The 24,874-nt window shown below is 45.9% G+C and overlaps 1 long non-coding RNA gene across 5 annotated transcripts in view; it reads right to left on the bottom strand.

Moving 5' to 3' along the window:
• The window catches only part of LOC309516378, a 70,940-nt gene that overhangs the window by 17,645 nt on the left and 28,421 nt on the right, over positions 1–24,874 (bottom strand). For all 5 annotated transcript variants that reach the window (XR_014212852.1, XR_014212853.1, XR_014212854.1 and 2 more), the window contains one exon: positions 24,474–24,604. This is a non-coding gene — a long non-coding RNA (uncharacterized lncRNA). The remainder of the gene's footprint in view (positions 1–24,473; positions 24,605–24,874) is intronic.

The raw sequence follows: 24,874 nt of genomic DNA, 5'->3' as shown, positions 1-24,874 counted from the left end.
TCTTGTACAGGATTGTATTTTAAGCCAGCAATGGACCACTTGCGAATTATATCATATTCCTGGGATTTATATGCAGAGCAACTGAGCTTTTACAAGCAGCTCTGATAGTAGCACTTGTAAACATAGTTCTGCAGAGGTCTTGCAAAGTGTTCTGGGTTGCTCTAAAGGTCGTTTTTTTCTGCAGTCCATTTCATTAATCTCACTCCTAGCCATATTGCTCAGGACAACACAATTAAATGTCAAAGACTCATCAGCAAAGATGAACAGTCCTACACCAAGAACCATTCCAGAAATATCACATAAGATGGAGGCTATGAGTAATCTTTCAGCAGTGTTAGAAATCGTGGCAGTTCAATACTGAAATGTTTGGTCTTTGTTCCCTGTGTCCCCAGTCCCTTGTGACATTTTGTATGGTCTGCAAATCACAAAAGACAGAAATTTTGTATTTTTAAAAAGCTGGGATCGTGAATCCAGAAAACAGGAGATCAACCATAATTGTGTACCCACAGGCTAGAAAAAAAGACAGGAGAACTGCCTTTGCTTCGAGGGGGAGATAGAAGAGGGACCTCTCTCTCCTCTGCTTTGCCATTCAATCTTTCTAAATCACTTGGGTTTTGTCAGATTCAGCTTCACTGAAATTTGCTAAGCAATGTTATAACAAACCGACTTCGCAAATGCTGAGTTTAGCTGAACAAAGTGAAACATTTTGCCAGGTAGCTTCTCTGCAAGTACACAGGCACCTCCCCAGTTGTGCATGATCAGCACATGTGTGAGCGCTTACATGTGTGCCATTTTCGGCACCAAAATGGGGTTGGGGCAGAACAGGGACAGAAAGAGATGGAACCAACTTGTGCAGGAACCCACGTGTAAGTGGGGGATCCTCCTGGATAAAAATATGCTTTAGGAAATCCAGGGGCAAAACTAGGCTTTATTTCACTTGGGTCAAAGACCCAGTTTGGCACGCCCCTCCCATGCGCATTTACGTACACAAAGACACACACAGAGGCTGGGAGCCTCAATGGTGCCCCTCTGGGGGCTTTACCTGGGGAAAACAACCTGCCTAGCCCATAGCTACAGCACATATGTAACGCTGTATTGTTTTTAACACTGATTGGGAGCCGCCCAGAGTGGCTGGGGAAACTCAGCCAGATGGGCGGGGTATAAATAATAAATTATTATTATTATTATTATTATTATTATTATTATTATTACTTGTAAGGCACCATTTCTGGTAAACTCTGCTAGGCCTGAGATGCTGAATCATTCAAATTAGTCTCAAAAGCTAACCAGGAGACATACACATGTATGAATAAAGACCCTAAGTTACAATTTATCCTTAAAGCATTACAATGACCAATATCTTAATGACTTTCCTTTAGCATAGAAATACAAGTGGAATGATTGCAGATAGAGAGTTTGGTCTGGCAGCATCAAACTTCCCCACATCCCCCTGCCATGGATGACCCCCTTAGGAAACTGAGGGCTCTCTTAAACCTTTGGGGGATTTTCCTGAAGTCAAAGCCACAAGGAACTACCTCAGAAGATAGAATCATAGAATGGAAGGCACCCTGAGGATCATCTGACCCAACCCTCTGACTGAATCAGCGCAGAATCAGCGCAGAACTGGAATAATATGATATATCCTGTTGGTTCCAGGCACGAGTCTAACTGCCACATTCTAGACAGGGAGGCTAATCTGTGCCCCCCCCCCCAATGTTGTTCAACTACAAGCTTCCAGCACTCCTGACAGTTGGTCATACTGGCTCAGGCTGTTGGGAGTTGTAGCTCAGCAACACCTGGAAGGCCGCAAATTAACCATCCCTATTCAGCAGAAGTTTCTATACTGTCTTCATGCCCCAGTGTAGAGTGAATTACAGTAATCTATCAGAAGGTTGGCAGTTCGAATCCCCGCAACGGAGTGAGCTCCCGTTGCTCGGTCCCTGCTCCTGCCAACCTAGCAGTTTGAAAGTACTTCAAAGTGCAAGTAGATAAATAGGTACCGCTCTGGCGGGAAGGTAAACGCCATTTCCGTGGGCTGCTCTGGTTCGCCAGAAGTGACTTAGTCATGCTGGCCACATGACCCGGAAGCTGTATGCCTGCTCCCTCGGCCAATAAAGCGAGATGAGTGCCATAACCCCAGAGTTGGCCACGACTGGACCTAATGGTCAGGGGTCCCTTTACCTTTATGGGACGATGGGAGTTAGTATTATTTATTACATTTATATGCCACCTTTTGTCCCAGGAGCTCAAGGTGGCAAACATGATGTTCCCTATGTTATTCTCACCATCAAAGGAAGGGGTTAGGTTTGAGTTAGTTCACCCAGGGATTTTTATGGCTGAATGGGGACAGAAGTTGCTCCTGGCCACCACTGCCACCTGCACATCCATAATCAAGGATGGAGTACCCCTAAACTGTGAGGCTGTTTCTTCAAGGGAAGGGCAGACCCATTCAGAACAGGTTGAGTATCTTCCCCAGTTCCTCTGAACCACCAAAACAACAGCTGCTTTCCTCACATCCAAGTTACGTTTCACTTAGTTCAACCTCTTCCATTTCAAAATGGCCTCCAGGCACCGGTTCATAATTCCACTGTCTCATTCCACCCCATGCCAGATTAGATCATGCAAGAGCTCTAGTGTTGGGTGCAACTCCTATGTTGATGGCAACACAGCCCAGATCTCCATATGACCTCAACTGGAAGTTTCATGTAGATTTCAACAAGTGATGGGGACAGGATGGAGTCTTCTGGAGATGTATGTGTCAGAGGCCATGGGCAAGAGCAGAGTCCCCCAGCACCACCTTCAGAGATTTGCACTTTAGGAAGGATTGTAGCCACTACAAACTGGTAGCCCCCCAAAACTCAAGCCTGCCAGGCGGCCCAGAAGGATACCACAACATCAAAAGCTGTAAGAAGTCCAAAACAAGCAGCAGAGGTGCACACCTTCCCATCTATCTCCTGGTGCAAGTAATTTTTATTTGTGGTATATAAGTATTTGTATACTGCCATTCATTTAAAAAAATCAAAGTGATTTACAACAATCATACAATAAAAACTGTGTATAAATGTAAAAACAGAAATCAGCTAACTTCTACAGGAATGCATTTTCTTAATTGCCTGCATAAGCTTGGCGGAACAGAAGAGTTTTCAGCAGGCATTTAAAGATTGAAACTGAAGGCACCGACTGAATCTCTATTGGCAGAGCATTCCACAGGACTGAACCGATGACACTAAAGGCTCAGTTTCCTGTTGCTGTCAGATGAGCCTTGCTAACTCGGTAGACAACCAACAACGATTGTGAAGATTATCTCAGTGACTGAGTCGAAATATAAGGGTTAGGTGATCCCTATGGTGCCCTGGACCTAAGGGCTTTAGAAATACTTGAATCTTGATTGGTAGTAGTTGGGCAGCCAGTGTGGTTATTTTAACATTGGTGTCATATGTGCAGATTTGTACCCCCATCAACAATCTGGCCCCCACATTTTGTACCAGATGGAGCTTCTGAATCAGGCTCAAGGGCAGCCCCTCAGAGCACATTGCAGTAATCCAGCCTTGAGGTTACAAATGCATGGACTGCAGTGGTCAGGCTTTGCCTGTCTAGGAATGGCTGTAGCTGACCAAACCAAACCACAGAGGACACTTGGGCCTCTATGACAGAGATGCGTCCAAGAGTAGTCCCAAGCTATGTATCTGCTCCTTCAGAGGGAGTATGACAGGTAACTTTCCCATCTTCCAGAAATGGGAACCACTGACCCAAAGAGCCTCCACCTCCCAGATTCCAAGCACAGTTTATTGGTGCTTATCCAGTCATCTACCAGGGTGACCTGTTAGGCCGTACTGTTGGCAGCCCCTAGCCACACACCAAGCCCTGAGTTGAGGTGAAGTCCTACATGCTTACCTAGAAAGGCCTTGATCCAGCAGTGGCAGGGAGGCACACCATGGGTGTAGGGCTTTGATGTGTGGCTTTAATTTTTTCCTCAGAGGGGCATGTCAAAAAAGAGGGCAAGCAGCCAGGCACAAATGCCTGCCTGCCTCTTCTTTGCCAGACGGAGGCAAGGTGGCTTTGCTTTGATGTGAACTAATTACCCCTGCTCTGTTGTTTCAGCTGGCTCAGTTTGGCTCAGTTCTGGGAGAAGTCAATTAAAGGGCCCAGCCTAACTGCCACCCACCCCCTTGCACCATGTCACCCATCCCCCCCCCCGGCCACCTCCATCGCCCAACTCAACATGTTCCCAAGGCCTGCCAAGCAGCCGGAAAGGTCCCATTCGTTCCATGTTTGGCCATTCTGGCACAAGCCAGGTGCTGGAAAAGAAGAGGGGCAAGATGAGGGGAAATCCCGCTGGTTTGGAGTTCAGCTGACTGGATGTTTCTGCTAATGTATGCTAATTGCAACCTTGGCGGAGGGCGTGCAGGGGGTGTTTGTAATTTTCAAGGGAGTATGTGTGTGTGTGTATATATGTATAAGCAATCAAGGTATTCAGCTGAATGCTGCAGCCCCAAAAGTGCAGTAGAGCAGAAAGCACTGGACAATGCAAACATCACCAAGGTTTGAAAATCTACCCTTTAGAACCCTTCCAGTCCCTCTGGCCGTGGGAAGAAGTGGGCTGCGGATTATCTGTTTCTCTTGAAGAAAAGTGCCTGGGAAGCATTTAGGAAGGAGAGAGGTTGCTAGCATCTCCAGTATACCGCTACAATCCAAAGTAGGAGAGAGACAGGTCTTGGCTCTTATAACTCTACCTCCTCCACTCACATTCATCCTGGCTCTTCAGAGTTCCCCTGCTAGCCGCAGTGCTCCAGGCACACCATAAATCAGGCCTGAGGCCTGCCCTGGATGCATCACACCAATAATAGCACTGCTGTTCAATGCAATTTCTGAAAGAGGGAGATTGTGAAGCCTATGTTGAAACTGGGGATAGGACAGAAGAGCACAGAGAAAGCGACACCCTCACCTGCCATATTTTCCCCCTGCCTTCCATTGAACCAGGGGTGTGGAATCCCCTTCTGCCCAAGGACACCCAAGACTGCCTGTCAGTGGTCTGTGGAGCCAGAGGGGAACATGGGTGGGACTAGAGGGAAAAGTGGGTGCAGCAGTGGATATGGCTCTTTCCTTTGTATAGTAGGCTACATTCCTGCCACAGAAAAAGCCAGATGCTTCTATACAAACACACACACCACACTTCTTCCTCCAGGCAAGCAACAGGCATCATTATGCTTCAAGGATGCACTGCAACCCAGCAAAGACTCTTGAGGATGTTCTGTGAGAGAGCTAATGAAGGAGCCAGTGAGTGGTGTGCCCTGAGGGAAAGGGGCATGGCTTGGGGATAGAAAATGCCTGTGAAGAGTGCAGAAAGGACTGGAAGAAGCCACATTTGGCTCCTGCACCTGAGCTTTCTATGCCCTGCATGAAACCTTCCTGTCCAAGTGAAAACCTGAGGCTCAGCTTCAGTCCCTATTTATAATATAGGGATAGTCATCATGTTAACTCACTTCCTTGTGAGACGTCTTCAGGAGAAGAAAAGGCTTCAGAAGTAAACCGTACACAAGTAGACTCCTTAAGATGATTCAATGGGGCCTTGTACGCCTCCTTTCGGCAACTCCTGCAGCCAAGCTGGTGCCAAATGTATTGCTCTGCTTTCCTTTGGACCCCATCAGGGAAGCCCAGAGACGGATCTGGTCGCCAGGAAAGCCCAGGACCTCCTTACACACTGCCCAGGCTTGCACCCCAGTGGAGGTCACTTCAGTACTGCTAATGTGGCAAAAACAACACGGGAGGCAGCATTCGCTAGTTATGAGTCTCTGCCGCCACAGCAAGCACTGTGATTCTCCAGCAGCTTGACTTCACCCCCAGAGGTGCAATCCATTGTCTCTAAAGACAGAGGGATGCCAACAATAATCATCATGACCAATCTTAAATGGTTGTTGGAAGGATTGACAACAAAATAACGTATGTGTGTGGATTGTTTTGAACACCCAAAAACACTATAGAAATACTGTTAATGTTATACAAATGCAACAGTGCAAATGTGTTGTGGGCCATGATGTTGAGTTCATCTGCATGGAGGCATTGTTCTTGCAGGCTAATATCTTTCTCTGGGGATCTTTATCTGAGTTGTCCAAACAGCCCTCTAACTGCTTTGCCAGTTTCATTTTGGCTGCCTCCTTGGGTGTTGAGTGTGAGTATGTGTGTGCACGCGTGCGCAATGGGGAAGAGTGATGTCATGGCATGGTGACTGCCTGGCATAGCAAGAGCAGGAGATCACCCAATATTTTCCATTGCCATGCTTTAAACAGCAAAGTAGTTCATAATGGTATGATTCAAGGCTGACGAATAGATTTAAATCCTTATAATTCTGACACACATTTCTTTTCCAGTGGCTACAAATGGGTTAACTAGGAGCAAATTAAAGAAATGTTGGGGAAATTGAGCTGTCACTCTGGTGTCTGGTCTTGGAAGCAGAAATTGCAGGGTTATAGATATGAGAGCTCTGGAGCAATTCAGATTTAGAAAAGTTAACTACAGAGGGGTCCTTCAAAGCTTGCAGAGCAAATGACCTTGCAACATGCTTAGCTTTTTATGAGCTGTTAATTGCCAATAGCATTATTTAGAACATCTTAATGAAGATGGTTCTGACCATAAACAAACAGGTAATTGGGACAGAGGAGACAAGGCAGGAGCGACGGGAACAAATTGGTTCAAAACTGCTACCTCCAATTTCAACTAGATAGCTTGACAGGTCTGGATGTGGGCAGATGCATTTATCTGTAATCCTGCATACCTGTGAGTAAAATAAATGCAAGTGAATGAGCCCACAAGCATAGCTAAGAACCAACCTTGTAAACTATTAGAAAGTTGAACTAGGGATCTGGGTTCAAGCCTCACCATACGTAAAACGGGAAAAGCACCATCACCCTGAATCAACGGGGGCACCATACGTAAAACGGGGAAAGCACCATCACCCTGAATCAACGGGGAGCACCCAAAGGGTGCTCATCAATGATTCCTCTTCATCCTGGAGAAGAGTGACTAGTGGGGTGCCACAGGGTTCTGTCTTGGGCCCGGTCTTATTCAACATCTTTATCAATGACTTGGATGATGGACTCAAGGGCATCCTGATCAAATTTGCAGATGACACCAAACTGGGGGGTGGGGTGGCTAACACCCCAGAGGACAGGATCACACTTCAAAACGACCTTGACAGATTAGAGAACTAGGCCAAAACAAACAAGATGAACTTTAACAAGGAGAAATGTAAAGTATTGCACTTGGGCAAAAAAAAAGAGACGCACAAATACAAGATGGGGGACACCTGGCTTGAGAGCAGTACATGTGAAAAGGATCTAGGAGTCTTGGTTGACCACAAACTTGACATGAGCCAACAGTGTGACGCGGCAGCTAAAAAAGCCAATGCAATTCTGGGCTGCATCAATAGGAGTATAGCATCTAGATCAAGGGAAGTAATAGTGCCACTGTATTCTGCTCTGGTCAGACCTCACCTGGAGTACTGTGTCCAGTTCCGGGCACCACAATTCAAGGAGGACACTGACAAACTGGAACGTGTCCAGAGGAGGGCAACCAAAATGGTCAAAGGCCTGGAAACGATGCCTTATGAGGAACGGCTAAGGGAGCTGGGCATGTTTAGCCTGGAGAAGAGGAGGTTAAGGGGTGATATGATAGCCATGTTCAAATATATAAAAGGATGTCATATAGAGGAGGGAGAAAGGTTGTTTTCTGCTGCTCCAGAAGAAGCGGACACGGAGCAATGGATCCAAACTACAAGAAAGAAGATTCCACCTAAACATTAGGAAGAACTTCCTGACAGTAAGAGCTGTTTGACAGTGGAATTTGCTGCCAAGGAGTGTGGTGGAGTCTCCTACTTTGGAGGTCTTTAAGCAGAGGCTTGACAACCATATGTCAGGAGTGCTCTGATGTTGTTTCCTGCTTGGCAGGGGGTTGGACTCGATGGCCCTTGTGGTCTATTCCAACTCTATGATTCTATGATTCTATTCTATGATTTCAAGACAACCTGTTTACTGAACATTTATCCTGATTAATTTGCATTGAGATTAGATGATGTTGCCAGCTTAATGAGCATTCGTTCTTCCTTGTTTGCGGGGAAGTTAGATGCTGTTGTATCCAAAGCAAGTGTTATCTCACATTTCCCAGTGCACTTTTCCAAAACACCTTCCTTATTGCCCAAAGTCCAAGCTTTCGGGGAAATAAGTTTGTTGCACAAGACCTCCCACCCAACTATAACTTTGTAACCAGAATTAGCCAGTGTGCATTTGAAATTTACCAAAAAAGAGCACATGGAAGCACCCAAATGTTGTGGAGAGAATGTGCACACACAAAGGTTGCAACTGGTAAATGGAAAGGCGTCTATAAACAAAGCAATACTTTAGTAACCACCTCTCTCAGACACCCTTGACTTTATCTTCCAGGTAACGATTCTGAGCAGCAAAGGCCCCCACATAGCCATTCTTGATGTCTGCCCCACAGCTGTGGAGCCTCCTTCCCCTGGAAGCTTCAATACAGCTATTATTTGGGCTGGCTTTTAACATCAGGATGAGCGGGTGTTGAACAATTTCAATCTATTTTCATACAGTGCATTTTGAATCAGATAGGATTTAAGTGGGGCTCCCCCCTGCACCCTTGAGACTAGGAAGGGAGTAACAAAAAGACATCCTGCTGCTCTACAGAGTGTGAAGACACTCTGATTGTCAGCAGAGATACATAGAGAAATCTGGCGTCTCCAAGGAAAAGGTCATGACCGATAACAAAAGGGCAAGAGGCCGGTTCTGCCCCACAGCCAGAGATCCTATTTCCAGGGATGGGGGAACTTGAAACAAGCCTGTTTGCTGCCCTCCCATCACCTAGGAATAATCAGGACAGGGGGCGGCTGTGTCAACAAATTATCAACCCCAGGACTAGGGAGGGTAATAAAGAATGAAACAGGCTGGACAGCAGAGAGGTACAATCTGCAGTCTGCGGTCCCCCACAAAGCCTGAAATAACTTGTCTGCTCAGCCTCAGATGATGGGAGGTTTAGTTATCTGACTAAAGCACACACAAAGAATGGCATAGACCAGGACTCATCTGAAGGGAAGATTCCCTACCGGAGCCTGGTTTCAAATACCAGAGATTTCCAGCCCCAGACTACATTTGAGGGGGATATCGATGTCCACCTGCAATATGGCCTAGAGTCTAATGAGATGGGCTTACATCTGGGGCTTAGAGTGTTTGGGCTCATCCACACCTGGGGCTGGGAGTGTTTGGGCTTATCCACACTTACCTTTTGCTCTGCTCTTCCCAGGCTCAGGCCCACAATTTAAAGTTCAGTATTCAAGCATTTTGTTTTTCTGTTTTTGCCCTGGAGCTTTCACTGCAAAAACCTGCTCTTTAGTGCTCAGTCAGAGCAAACATCGATTCAGATTTTCCATGGACTGCTGCTTGCTCTGGGTGGGCTTTAAAGAGCAGGTTTTCACAGAAAAAGCTCTGGAGAAAAAGAAAAGGGTACGCAGACATGGAGCTTTAAGGAGTGGACTATATCTGGAAAAAGCAGAGGAAAGGTAAGTGTAGATAAGCCCTTTATTTCAGTTGCTGGGCTGTATACTCATTTCCATTTACTCTGCATCTAGGGCACTCCCACCACCGGTCTCGGAAGTGGTATACCCATCATGTTAGACAATTCATTTTTTAAAAAAAATAATATTTATTACTTTTCCAACAATTTAAACACAACAAAAAAAGACAATACAATACAATACAAAGAGACTACATAACACTAACACATTAAACTAACAAAACAAAACAAAAACCGTTTAAAACACATCAAACAATTTCAATATCTTATCTTTCATTCACTTGTTTCAACGACCTCCTCACACCTCCCTTTTTGTATTCCACTTCTGTTAATTGTTTCAGCAATTCCTTTCCATCTTGCTCTGTTTTCTATCCTATAATTATCTTGACACATTCTAACCTTATTTTTTCCTTTAATACTCTATTAATCTATTTATACTTCGTTCCTTATAACATTTCTACTAAAGCCATATAACTTCATTCCAACATTTTTCTAACATTCATTAATTTTACAGTATTTCTGTAAATAGTCTTTAAACTTTTTCCAGTCTTCTTCCACTGACTCTTCTCCCTGGTCTCGGATTCTGCCAGTCATTTCCGCCAGTTCCATATAGTCCATCAACTTCATCTGCCATTCTTCCCGGGTGGGTAAATCTTGTGTCTTCCAATACTTCACAATAAGTATTCTTGCTGCTGTTGTTGCATACATAAAAAAAGTTCTATCCTTCTTTGGCACCATTTGGCCGACCATGCCCAGGAGAAAGGCCTCTGCTTTCTTCAGGAAAGTATATTTAAATATCTTTTTCATTTCGTTATGAATCATCTCCCTGAATGTCTTAATCCTTGGGCATGTCCACCAAAGGTAAAAGAAGGTACCTTCAGTCTCATTACATTTCCAACATTTATTGTCAGGCAAATGGTAAATTTTTGCAAGCTTGACGGGCGTCATGTACCACCTATAAATCATTTTCATTAAATTTTCTCTTAAGACATTACATGCCGTAAATTTCATACCTGTGGTCCATAACTGTTCCCAGTCAGCCATCATTATGTTATGTCCAACATCTTGTGCCCATTTAATCATAGCTGATTTCACCATTTCATCCTGAGTGTTCCATTTCAACAGCAAGTTATTCTTGACAAATTCTTGATTTTTGGATCTAGCAATTCTGTTTCCAATTTTGATTTTTCCCCCTGGAAACCAACTTTTTTGTCCAAATTGTATGCCTCCATTATTTGGTAATAATGGAGCCAATCTCGCACTTTGTTTTTCAATTTTTCAAAGCTCTGCAATTTTATTCTGTCTCCGTCTTGTTCCAGAATTTCCCAATATTTCGGCCATTTAGCCTCCATATTGAGTTTTTTCTGTGCCTTTGCTTCCATTGGTGACAATTCATACCTACTCTGTCATTGCTTAGGAAAAACTGCATTTTGAGGCACCCCCCCCAAAAAAAACCCCCAGCTTCAATCCAAATGAAGAAAAAGATAAACCTGGCTGCATTTTAAGTTGGTGGTGCACTTTAGGAAGGCTGCCTCAAGGATGCTCTAATCCCAATCCTGCAATGATGCAGCAAACCCACAGCTAGAGCATTCAATATGCCCATAGACAGTGGCTCATGCTGTCAGAAGGTTCTCCCTAACATTTTAATCTATAGCCCCTTTTCTTGAATTTTGAACCCCTTGGACCAGATCCTACCCTCTGAAGCATCAGAAAACAAATGTGCTCCATCATCTATGTGAAATCCCTTCAGATATTTGAGAAACGATATCACAGTACCTCTAAGGCAGTTCTAATGCATTCATTTTGAACTAAAGGACAGTACGCCAGCAAAGGGATATGACAGGGAGACCGTGTGGACTGCATACACACCAGACCTTTAAAGCACAGTCAAAGCGAGTTCTGGGCCCTGTAGTTTACCCCTCACAGAGTTACAGTTCTCAGCAATCCTTAACAAGTGACAGTACCCAGAATTATTTGAAGGAAAGAATGCACTTCAAACGTGCTATAAGGTGTTATGATGATATACTTTATGGCATGCAGCCCATAAATCAGATGATAGGGTACATAGCATGGGGGTGACACAACTGAACAGATACACAAACAACCTCCTCGGGTGTAGAGAACCAAAGCACAGTTGTTCCAGCCTGCATAAGTTGGTAATGACCTGAGTAAATTGTGCTGTAGCTATTTCCTTCTCTATGGATCATCTTGACTCTTAAGGAATAAATTATCATGACAGCTTTATATCCGTTCCCCCCCCCCGCAGCCCCCCCCCCACAGCCCATGCAGCCCTCTATGAGCAATCAGTTTAGACTTCTGGCAAGAATAATCTGTTCTGCACCTGACAGGCTTCTTGGGAGTGAGGGCCCAAACCATCCCCCTTGGCATAGGGCAGGCGAGGGGAAATTTGGCTGAACTACAACTTCCATCAGCTCTAGCAAGCATGGCCAATGGGCAGAGATGATGGCAGTTGGTAGTTCAACAACATCTGGAGGGCCAAAGGTTCCCCACACCTGGGATAGGGTCTTCATGCTTGAGGTCAGGTGGTTGGCAGGACTATATATTGCACATATATTTAGCTGCCTGAAGGAATAGACAAGATGGTTCCCCTACCCACTATCAATTCCACATGCAGAAACCAACTGGCCTGGCAGCTGAATATTACTTCAATGATATTGATGGGAAAGCATCCTCCACTACACCTGAGAGCATTAAGGTAAAAGGTAAAGGACCCCTGGACGGTTAAGTCCAATCAAAGGCGACTATGGGATTGAGGCACTCATCTCGCGTTCAGACCAAGGGAGCCAGCATTTGTCTGCAGACAGCTTTCCGGGTCATGTGGCCAGCATGACTAAACCACTTCTGGCACAACGGAACACCATGACGGAAACCAGAGTACATGGAAATGCCATTTTCTTTCCCGTCGCAGCAGTACCTATTTATCTACTTGCACTGGCATGGTTTTGAACGGCTAGGTTGGCAGGAGCTGGGAATGAGCAACAGGAGCTCACTCTGTTGCGGGGATTTGAACTGCCAACCTTCTGACTGGCAAGCCCAAGAGGCTCAGTGGTTTAGACCACAGTGCCACCCGCTTAGGGGATGCAAGGCACCCGTATGGCACACAGAAGGGAACAGGGCAGGATGGTGGTGACTGCCACAGCTGTCTTACCGCCAGCCATCATCTTCTGCCTGAAGTAGCCACCTCAATCTGTCTAATGGTAGAGCTGGTCCTGGTGGCTGGACAAGGTGACCTGTTGGTTTCTTTTCCAATATAACATTTCACAAATTTCCTTTTCTCTCTTTCTAGGCTTCACTCCTACCCCAGCATCCCTTTCTTTCCTCCAGCTACCCTCCCTCTCCCTTAATTACTTTCCCCCACTTTCCACTGTACCCCCTTAGTGCCAAGCCAGCTATGACAAGAACAACAGCAAGGGAGAGGGAAGGAGGGAAAAGGCCTATAGAACAAAGCCCTTGTGAGAGGGGGGCGATTTCCTCTCTTCAAACAACTCCAGATGCTGAGACACACACTGAGCCAACAGCTGAGGCTTGAAATGGATGGAAGTGTGTGCGTTGTGGGGGGGGCAGTTGGAGAGAGGGGGAGGGATGCATGCGTAAAAATAAAAGAATAATGAGAGCAGGAAAAGGAAATAAATGCAACAACAAACTAAACGAAATGAGAGTGGGGGAAAGTTTAGCAAGGGGGTAAAAAACAAAGCTATCAAGCAAAGGGAACCAGAAAAACAAAAGAAGCAGATCAAGAAAAGAGAATGAGAGAGCAAGGCAGCAAAAGGGGGGGGGGCTGCCGAGGGGGGGAACATAAGCAGCAATTAGGCAAGGGAGAGAGAGAGAGAAATGTGGTTCTATGTATAGAAAGGAGTGATTGATGAGTGCCCAGCATTGGAATATGTGTCTACATTCCACAACATTTTCCTGAGGCTAGGAGAAGCCCGGAGGGAAGAAGGGAGGAGGCTGTGGTGTAGCTCTCTGAGAAACATTTACAGTATGAGCGAAGTCTGGACTGCAAGATGAACTGCAAGCAGGCACACATAGCTTGCACACCATACCCAACTGCAAAACCACATGGCACAGAGCAGAGCACACCATGGAAACACCTAAAGCTCCCAGGGACACATGTGAGCCACAGAGCACAAAAAGTTGCGTGGATGTGACAAGAATCCTGCTGAACCTCAAACTTCTTTGTTATTCTTACTGCATTTTTCGTGTTAAATTGCAAGCCAGTCTGGCCTGAAGCGGGTGGTGTATAAACGCAAGCTCACTAATGAAAGCTAAAGCGACTCTACAGAAAGCCCAAATTCTCTGTGCCGACAAGCCAAATTCTGCATTTGTTAGCAACCGAGCCAAGAAAACCAAAACTGGTTACCTAAACATTTGTCTTAGGTTGTGTACACACCATACATTTGAAGCACATGACTTCTCCTAAAGAATCCTGGGAACTGTGGTTTCTTACGAGTGCTCTATCTTTGTGAGGGATAAAGTTCCCAGGATTCTTTGGAAGAAGTCACATGCTTTAAATGTGCTTTAATTGTATGATGTATATGCAGATTTAGAATCATTATTCAAAGATAGGATAGGCAACCCTGCACATTTTAGATGGCGCTGTTATAGTGTAGCTTACATCTCTGTACTTAGGTTTCTATGCTCACCCAGCAGCAACATCAAAAGTAAAAAAGGTAAAGGATCACTGGGTGGTTAAGTCCAGTCAAAGGTGACTATGGGGTTGCGGCGCTCATCTTGCTTTTAGGCTGAGGGAGCCGGTGTTCGTCTGCAGACAGCTTTCCAGGTCATGTGGCCAGCAGAACTAAAACGCACGGAAACGCCGTTTGCCTTCCCGTCACAGCAGTACCTATTTATCTACTTGCACTGGCATGCTTTTGAACTGCTAGGTTGGCAGGAGCTGGGACAACAGTAGTGGCAGCAGGGAGAAAGAGGAAAGTAAGAGCAGCACACACACACACACGCACGCACACACACACACACACACACACACAGAGCTTCGGAGCTCCATGGAAATAGGCACCACTGCTGCTGAAACAGAACTGACATTATGGGGATGTAGAGTATGTGCAAAGAAGAGCAGCAAAAATTTGGACTCCATCACCAAAACTTTGATAACATTCACGTTAGCTGAATGTTATCAAAGTTATCAATGGATGCCCAATGCCCAGGAAATGACTGTTCTGGGAGGGGAGAACCATTCCGGAGAAAGGGACATGACTTTCTTTCTCCACCTCCCCTTTCCTCGGCTGGGGATGAGGTCATCAAGCTGTCTGCATACAGAAACAAAGACTCTGGAGAAAGGCAGAGAACTTCCATATATATACTCAGCCAAACGCAAATATTAAAAAACCTTATTCCAAAGAAAACTGGACTCAGGTTAAGTGCTTCACCCCTGAAACTTGACCCCTTGGAGAATTGAGGAGAGTCCAACTAAACTACTGAGTGTGTTTTGCTTGTTACATCCTGTGGTCTCCACCATGCAAGACGATCTGTGTCAGGCGGCCACCTTCATCCCACCCAAAATGTTTTCTGCTTGGGGGTTCAGCAGGTAATGTGAGCATCTACCCCTTGCCTCTTCACCCTCCTTACCTCTTTGCTTCCCTCTCCTCCTCCACCCCAGCTAGCTTCCACACATTTCTCGGCACTCAGTAAGAATCTATTTGAAAGCTGCTCAAGTCCCTGGACGAATTCCAGAAGAGACATGGAGATTTGCTGGCTGTGAGTAGCTCTGAAAGGAAGGTGGGGGGTGGGTGGGAGAAGGGGAGCAGCAAGGTAAATGAAGCCAAACCTCATGGCTGAGGTAGTTTATAGGCCAGACTCCCCTTTCTACCATCTATCGAAGGATGGAGAGGAGGGGCTGTGGCTCAGTGGAAGAGCACAAGCTTTGCATGCAAAAACCTCCCAGGTTCAATTCCTCCAGGTAGGCTGGGAAACAGTCCAGTCTGGAAACCTGGAGAGCTGCTAGGGCTGGCCTAAGGCACTTTGCTGCTTGAGGTAAAGGACAAGATGGCATATACTCTCATTTCCATATACAGAAGCCAGTCAGACTGGCAAATGAATGTTACATGGAAACTAGCAACAGGACAGCATCATCCACTGCATCTGAGGCCAGCAGGCTAGTTTAGGGGGTACAGGGCAAATTGCGCATGCTATACACAGCCCTGTCCTCCATCATTTCGTAACCACTTCCGACCCCTGCTATCTGCCACCTAAAGCAGCTGTCTCGCTCTGCCTAGAGATGGCGCTGAGAGCCTTGCCAGGATAGATCAGGGGTAGGGAATATTTTCACTCTGGAGGACTGGACCTTGAAGTTCCCTACCCTCGGTGGGCCATTTCGACAGGGATGCCCACCTGTCAATCATACCACGGTGTCAGGTGACCATTTCCCCCCATTTTGCAGCACAGCTTGAATTTAAAGTGTCCTACAAAGGAAGATCCTGGCCAATACAGGTAGGACCAAGCAGCTGGCAGCAGATGCAAACCCTATTGGGTCTGGTTCCACATGGGAGTTCCCAATCAGAAAGTCTGGAAGCAGCTGATCCTAGCAGGGCCTGAAGTAACTGCAGATTGGTTGAAAGTCACATTTTCAGCAGGGATCAGCTCCACTCAGGAGCTTGGATTAGAAGACCTGGGCTTGGATTTGGTGTCATACAGGCGGTGACCATTTTGTGTGCGTTCAATTGACACACGACCCCCCAACACACAGGTCCTTTTGGACCCAGAAAAGGGCAGAATGTGGGTGGGATGGGGCATAATGGGGGCAGGGTGGAGTGTAACAGGGTGGAGAAAGCTTGAACGGAACCCCCGTGCAAAATGGTTGCCACCTGTATTTAAAAGTCACTGGATATAAGCCTTGCTTGCCAAGAAACAACTGGAAGTGCATTTCAATGCTCCTTATTGTTTCTTCGCATCAACAATCTTACCTGCTTCACACTTGATGCCATGTATGCTATGTGTAGGGCAGGTGGATGTGACTTGGTGGAAGGACCCTCGTGGGCCAAAGTAGGACTACCAATTTGATTAGGCCAGCAGGCTGGAGGTTGCCCACCATGGAGACAGACAAAACAGAGATAGTTGGACCAATAGATGGACATGGTAGAAGGCAGCTTAGTGCCTCCGCTCCTATGAAGTATGGCAACTCCAGTGACAAGAAAAGACTGGGAATCTTCCAGAGGGGTTAAATGAGGGAAGGGCTATGGGGCAAAAGCAGTGCTTAATTCCAAAAATTTGAGAAGCCAGGGCTCCAGCAGGGCTAAGCATTACACACCCAAATTCCAGTTGTATATGAGGAAAGGGAGGAGTCCTTAGCTTTGCAGTGAGGAGGGAGAGAGAGACTCTGTACTATATAAACACTTTTCTTTATTTCAACATCACAGATAGCAAGACTGAACACCGTGACTGAAGAAAGCTGCAGGTGAAACTTTCTCTCCATCAGGATGAGTGGGGAATGGGAAAGAAACCACTCTGCCCATGCTCAGAGGCACTCATTTTACATTTCTCACAGGGCTGAGCTTTGGTACTGAAAACAGGTTCAAATTGGGCCCTATCCCAACACCACCATGACACAGACCTCAAAAGCAGAGGTTAGCGGGAACTCCCTTGTGAGTCAGGTGGCCTGAATGGGGCTGTTGCATTGCCAGCCACAGAGGCATTTTTTTCACACTTGCAACATAAAGTGAAAATTGTTGGAGATCTTTCTTTTCTTTTTGCAAAGCACACCCTGAGATGGAGCCTGGAGACTGCAAAATGGAATTTGCTGCCTGAAGCAGCTTATTTATGTTGTTTCATGGGAAGGCTGAGCCAGTGGGACTGAGATGTTGCAGGACCACTGCCTGTCTTAGGGAGATAAACCAGGCCCAGTTAAAACACGTGCACTGCTTTAAAAAAACCAACCAGTAAGTAGCAGCTGCTGTGGAGGCAGTCAGGTTTGTGATTGCAGCGCATGGTGGTAGAGAAGGATTCTGTCATTTTCCTGCCCCAGTCCCAGTAAAAAAATCACCTTACTGATGCTGCTATTTACATTGTGAAGCGAAGACGCTCCCATTGGCATCAGTGACAACTACGGCCAGAGAGACGCAAACCAGGGCTTTGCCCCATTTATGCTGTGGAATCACTGGCTAGGTTACCTGTTTGCCTCAGTTTCCCTTTCACTAAAGGGTGACCTGGCTATTCAGGGCTGTGCTGAGGATAACTGCAACCGAGTGTTCTTATTTTTTTGCAGAGCTGTTGCACATGTTAAAAAAGCAGAAAAAGAAATGAGTATTCGCAGCTCGGGGTGCTCCTTAATATCACACATTACCCTGATGCACCTTAACTTTAACTATCAGTGCTTTCATTCTATTCTTCCCCCACTTTATTGCGGTTGCTTACTGACCAATTTATGGCATCTGTCTCCCTCCACCCAGTCTTGGAATCACAGAGCTCCTGACTGCAGTGCCAAGCGTACCATTAGACGAAGCAGTAGCAGACGCTACTCCTGCCCTCATCTCTACAGTGCCACCGGCTGGAAGAGGTCAGAAACGAAGCAGCACGGGTGACGTTGCTCCGTGTCCCATTTGGTCATATAAGACCTGGCAGTGAAAACTTTCCCGCCTCCTGTTTGTAACATTTTTAGGAGTCAGAAAGAGACTTTGCTCCCTTTTCCAAACCCTCCCCAAAGACTTTAGGGAGCAGCCAGAGGCCCAATCAGCTCACAGACAGTGGTTTGGCAAGCGTGAGGCCCAGGTCCACTTTCCCAGCATGCACTTCTTCCTCCCATGGGTTCTCACCTTAAGCAAAACAATGCCCTAATGGAAAGCGAACCTCTCCAGGCTTACAGACTTGGTGGAGGGAAGTTCCGGAGCAGCTGTCACCGAATTTGGGGGAGGGGGAGGGTGGAATTTGCCTTGGTTTGGGAGGGAGGAGGCTCCCGGAGACAGGGCCGGCTATGAATTCTGGGAATGTTTATGCAGCTGCAGTCTATTAAGGAGGAGGGATCCTTTCCTTTTATTAATCCCAGCCTTACAGCTCAAAAGGAGCCTCCTAAAGGCAGGCGTGTGTGCGCTCGCTCACTCACTCACGTGTGCAAATAGGTGCACAGTGACTTCAAGGATATCTCTGGGGAACACATTGCGCTTGCTAATACTTCCAGGTAGCCAATGCATCATTTCTGGAGCGAGGGGCGTCAGGGCTTTGTCCTCTTAATTCAATATGTGCCCTGGATGGACTACTTGTGGTAATGTGTTAGGGAGGGAAAGCACTTTGCACATGCTCAGAGCCATTATTTTTTTACATATCAAGGTGTGCATTTTTAAAAAGCATTAAGGTACCTGGGGTTAAAAAGGACGCGGGTAGTGCTGTGGGTTAAACCACAGAGCCTAGGACTTGCCGATCAGAAGGTTGGCGGTTTCAGATCCCCGCGACGGGGTGAGCTCCTGTTGCTCGGTCCCTGCTCCTGCCAATCTAGCAGTTCGAAAGCACGTCAAAGTGCAAGTAGATAAATAGGTACCACTCCGGCAGAAAGATAAACGGCGTTTCCGTGCGCTGCTCTGGTTTGCCAGAAGCGGCTTAGTCATGCTGGCCACATGACCCGGAAGCTGTATGCCAGCTCCCTCGGCCAGTAAAGCAAGATGAGCGCCACAACCCCAGAGTCAGCCACGACTGGACCTAATGGTCAGGGGTCCCTTTACCTTTACCTACCTGGGGTTAAACTCAATTTAAGCCATAAGCCCAAAGCTGGTTTTCCTAGAACCAGCCGTCCAGACTTAGAGTAAGATGAAAAGGCTGAAAACCTCGTTTCAGACAACCACCACTGTGCTTTCCCCTGAAAATGTAAGAATGAGAAACATCCGCACCTTCTGACACGTTAACAGGATGTGTTTCAGCTCCAAAGCCAACACAGAGTCCTGTTCTCACAGCTCAGGCCATCCACACACGACAGAGTCAGCCGAGATGTGCCCCAGACATGCCTACAGTCAAAGTCCAAGCAGCAGGTTGCAGGGACCCTCCCTGCCTTGCCTGCTGCCGGGGCATGCCCTTCACAGATGCCTCAGCAGGGTCTAAGTCTTGCACACTGCTGCTTTTACATCCCTCTGACTTCCCACGTGGAGCTCAACTGCTGTACAAACACAATCCCTCTCTCTCTGTAATCCTTCAGCCCTCTTTGGGCGTAGAGGTCCTTTAAAGGCATGCTGTGTCAGGAATAGGGCTGTTGGTGTTCCACAGTCATAGAGTGTCGGTGTGGCACACAGAATTCAGCAAGCAGAGAATCTCAGAGCCAGGCTAAATGGGACTCAGGAGTTCCATGATACTGATCTTCTGCACTCATTTAAAAAATGGACAGCAGCCCTGTCTGTGTGTGTGCATGTGCACATGTGGGTCTGAGATTCATATCAGAACTGTGGCACTGGGGAAGAAGGGATTTAACTCTTTCCCTCCATGCTATTTTCCAGATGAAAACTATAGAGTACTTCTCACTTGCTGGATGATCACCTTGTTGTGGTGCGTGGGCTTGCATGTTCCTATAATCCTTGTGAGTGAAGCTGTTGGAAATTTGGTCTTGTAGATACAGTAATACATTTACTTTCGTAGATTTTCACGGGTACAGGAATGCAGGTTTTGGTGTCTTCGGGTGTCTTCCCGTGTAAGAGTCGGGGTGTCTGTGCGACGTTTCGACGAGGTCTCACTCGTCATCTTCAGGCTGGTGCTTTCGGCTTCTTGTTACTGGAACAGAGCAGAATCTGGTGTTTGAGTTCCTATAAATACTGTTGAGGGGTGTGGTGTATAGCCTCCAACGTTCTGGGCAGAGAGGAAGTTCCTAGATTAGTGTGCCTCTTCTTCTTTTGTTCCTTAATTACTTGAGGGATATCTTGAGTGATTTCATGAGTGATATTCTGAGTACCACTGGGTGGGTCATTAAGTGTAGATTAGTTGCTAAAGCTTTTGTGTCTTGACCTCTTGAGCTTGTGAAGAGTTTTTCTGAGAAGATGGCTGTGCTGCATTTAGTTGTGCTCTGGCTTGGCTTCGTGTATAGGGGCGAGCTGTGGTTTTGTGCCTTGTGCCAGCCAGATCTGTGTAGGGATACATTTACAATACATTTACAATATATAATACAATATTTTAGTGTATTTTTTGTCTCTGTGGAAGCCGCCCAGAGTGGCTGGGGAAACCCAGCCAGATGGGCGGGGTACAAATAATAAATAATAATAATAATTATTATTATTACTTGGCCAAAGTGAGTTCAATCCACTGTACTGACTTGATAAAAGGGATTATTCTACGAAAGACTCAAAGATGCTTCCTGATTAAGCACCAGTCCCCAACAGAGCACTGGTGATTTGTGTGGTCTTTTGTATCCACTAAAAGCGGCATCACACCAAAATTTCACAATAGGAGTTATCTGCATCACATGAAGCCACCTCTTTTATAAAAAGACCAGCACACAAATATAAAGCCAGGGAGAATAATATATAAAAATCGTGCTATGGAGATAGATTGCATTTGCCTGTCAGGCAGTTCTGCAGTAGTGTAGTAGAATGTCTCTGTGTTTTGTGCCAATAGGATGGGACACCTATTGAAACCAATAGGATGTGTACCTCTTCTTTAACTGACTCTAAAACAGGGATTGGTTGCCCCATTTGTCTGAAATCCCACCCCAAGGCAGCCATTTGAGGATAACATTTCAGCTAAGCAACACACATGAAAGGGTGGCACCATGGATCTTCTTCAACTATAAAGGTTTGTGAATCAAATGAAACCATCTATATATATTTCTCACTAATTTTGGCCTCAAAGTTACACATGTCCTCTTAATTACACCTTTAAGGTCTGAACCTTGAGAAGTCTAGCTGGCACATCTGCTTGATTGCTTTTGGGGGCTGCCCTCTTTGGAATAACCAAGGATTTGTCCTGTGAGTCTTGGTGAAGTTCTTCATGGATCACTATGGTTTGAGGCAGTGGTTTTCATCCAGCGCACTGTGGCACGCTGAGGTGCCTTGAATTATGGTCAGGGTGCCAAAGTAACACTGGCCTCTGTCCTTCCTTCCTTCCCTTTTCTGATGGCCCTCTCACGTCTCTGCCTCCCAAAGGCTTGCTCAGCTATTTGTTGCAGTAGCCCTGGCTACAAGTTCCCCAGGCGAATGGTGCCTCTGGGGCTGGCCAGGGGGTGCTGGTTGCCAGGAGCTGAGGTGGCCTCCAAGTAAGTAAGTAAGCAAGCGAGGGAGCCCAGCCAGCCAATCTGCCAGCCCTTGCTGTTGAGAATGTATGGACAAGTCCCAGGCCCCTGTGGGGCAGTGTGAAGAGGCACCTCTCTTTGGGGCGGGGGGGGGGCAGCTCAGAGACCAGGGGCAGCAGCAGCAACTGCCCAGAGGACTCCCAAAGAGAGGGGAGAGGAGAGGAGGCCGAGGAAACGCTCTACAAGAGTGATCAAAAAAGGATGAGAGGCTGCCAGCTCTGCAGGCAAGGGGTGACATAACCAGCCCCTGAGCCCCACAGGGGCAGAAAGAATGTAGTTGGTCAAGGACTCAAAAAGGTTGACAACCTCTTGTTGGAGGTCTGAGTTTCCAGGTGGAGATGGCCACAGCTAGGAAAGAGGATTGTAGAGCAGCCTATATCAGAGGAAGCTACCAGACCAGCTAACTCCATAAACTGGTGTGTATGCAAGATGGAAAGTTGAGAGAAACTGCATGTACCCTGTCTTTATTTTTCAAGTAAGATACCAAAGTCTAGATAACTGAAGATAAGGATTATGTTTACGGAAACCTGCCATCGCAGATGGTTACACTGATTAGACGACCCTTAGGGCAACTTTGAACCATTGTGGTGCAGCTGTTAACTGGCTAATGTGCTTCACTCAAGCTGTGGTTTCATCTCAGAAGCCTATCAACTATACTTCACTATCCTTTGGTTAATAAAGGCCCTCTATAAACCTAACATGCAATTATTCTATCAGTGTAATGACCTAGACTAGGCAGGCCATTTCACCATTAAACACCAACCCAATACACCTTGTTCAAATTCTGGCTTTCCCATTTTAATAAGTGCCCTGTGGATAGAGACACTGCGCCATAAAGTGCAAAGAGGCACGCCCACCCTGCTACACTTGGTTGTATAAATTCCTCCTTCGCAGTAAACATGATTGAATAAACTCCACAGAGAAAGCTTGTTTTGCACGAAAAGTCCCTCAATGCTTTGCAGGGGAGAAGGGAAGGCAATTGATAACAGCAGGTGAAGAGTGAAAACTTCAACTGTGCAACACAGGTGAGAGAATTAATACGGGAGCCAACAATGGAAACTCGAAGTGGTGGCTTGTATCACTTTCAGCAGTGGTATTTGCTCAAAAATGGGCAAACTGGGAAAAGGAAATGCATAACAGGACCACATGTATTATAAAGCATCTCTGGTTTCTGGGTAAAAAAGTATTTTATTTATATATGAAGCAAATAGTTTCAAGTTTTCTTGCACACACAATTTTTCTTGAGACACAGAGCCCTCTCCATTCCAATTATAACATTTCCTAACTTTCATGATTACAAACATTGATTCCTCACTGTATTCTTCTAAGACTGTAATCCATGCACACTTACATGAGAATAAACTCAACTGAACTCAATTAAGGCTCACCCACACTTCAGCAGATGCCCAAGTGATTTTCAGCTTGTCCCATGCCTACAAAACATGAGTCTGAGCAGTTTTCTGTTTGCTCTGCTGGCTTCCCCAGGAAAGCCTGCTATTTAGCGCTGAATTATTAGAGCAAATGTCAATCCATGAATTGATGTTTGCTCCAGCTGAGTGGTAAAGATCACACTTTCCCAGGGGAAAGTGGTGGGACAATACTAGAATAGAATAGAATAGAATAGAATAGAATAGAATAGAATAGAATAGAATCACAGAGTTGGAAGGGACCCTGATGATCATCTAGTCCTGCTTCCTGCAATGGAATATGCAGCTGTCCCTTAAGGTGATTGAACCTACAACCTTGGCATTATCAGCACAACGCTCTAACCAACTGAGCTACAGATGAGCCCTGAGACCCAATCACTCTGGAGTAAGCATTCATTGGGTCAGGCTTGATAAAGACAGTTTGGTCTTCAGTCATCTGTAATGCAAACAGCAGTACCAATAATTGACTGAACAATCTTACAGATAGTGGTTACCATTTCAGAATGCTGCCCTGCTCTTCTAAGCTTTAAGAGGCTAGCCTGAGCTAGAGTTCCCATCAAAGAAAAGGGCAGAAGCTGTAATAAATACTAATAATAATTCCAAAAGATATAACATCATTTCCTGTACAATTTTTTCCTTGCTCCTCCCTTTTCTCTGGATGTTTCCAGGAAAGTTAGACTAAGAAAACATTTTCATACTAACATTGCAAACTGCTAACCTGAACCATGAGAAATAGAGGCTGCATTCAGAATTCCAGAAATCTAGCAGAATCTAAGTTTAGAGCTCACTTCCATGTTAACTGCTTCCAGATAAAATCCATTTGCATCCCTGTAAAACCAAAAAATGGTGGGACAAAATTTGGGAAAGTATTCCAGCTCTTCATATGGATGGATCTTGGGGGAACAGAAGTGCACGTGCACATAAAGGAGGGGTGGCAACATGTCTGATGACGTCTGCTGTTGTGTCACAACACACCCACTGGTGTGAAGGAAATTCAGTGTGAAATGGGGGTATATCAATAAAAAATCCACATGCAACAGGCAATGGAGAATAAAAGGAACTTTAGAAACTGGGACAGAAGCACTAGCATTATAACCAAGAAAACGAACACAATAATTGCTATGTCTAAATACAACCTGCACACACTTAAAATAAAAGTTATAAACAAACTCTGCCCACTTGTTTTCAGTCTGGAATCTCTACTAGCTCCAATCAGCAAAGATAAGATTAGTGGTACCTACCCTAAATGCTTCTTCAGAGTGGCTTGTCCAGCTTCCTGCTTGTCCACATCTTCAGAATTTGCATTAATGATCCAAACAGCAGTAAACTTTAAATGCCTGCCTGAGCCACATCCTTCTGAGTTCACTCAGTCCTGTCAAGAGAGGAGGAGAGACATGAGTTGCGAGGGGCAGTTTCCATGACATCCATGGTGAATGCGTTTGTGGATTGCTGTTCAGGAAGGGCGATTTGGAGGAGCACAGATTGCATGGCCCCTAAGCCCTTTTCAGAGGTTCAAAGAATATGCAAGAGCATAATTGCACAAAGTATGTAGTGAACATGAGGACACGCACACCAGCTAGGACCACAGCATTCCCAGCCACTGTTGGGCTAAGTGTATTTAAAAAACCTCTCCAAGATCGCA

This window comes from Podarcis vaucheri (genome assembly GCF_965113315.1).
Source record: "Podarcis vaucheri genome assembly, chromosome: 13".
NCBI classification, from domain to species: domain Eukaryota; kingdom Metazoa; phylum Chordata; class Lepidosauria; order Squamata; family Lacertidae; genus Podarcis; species Podarcis vaucheri.
Note: the sequence above shows the minus strand (reverse complement) of the source record. Positions and strands in the feature narration are given on the sequence as shown.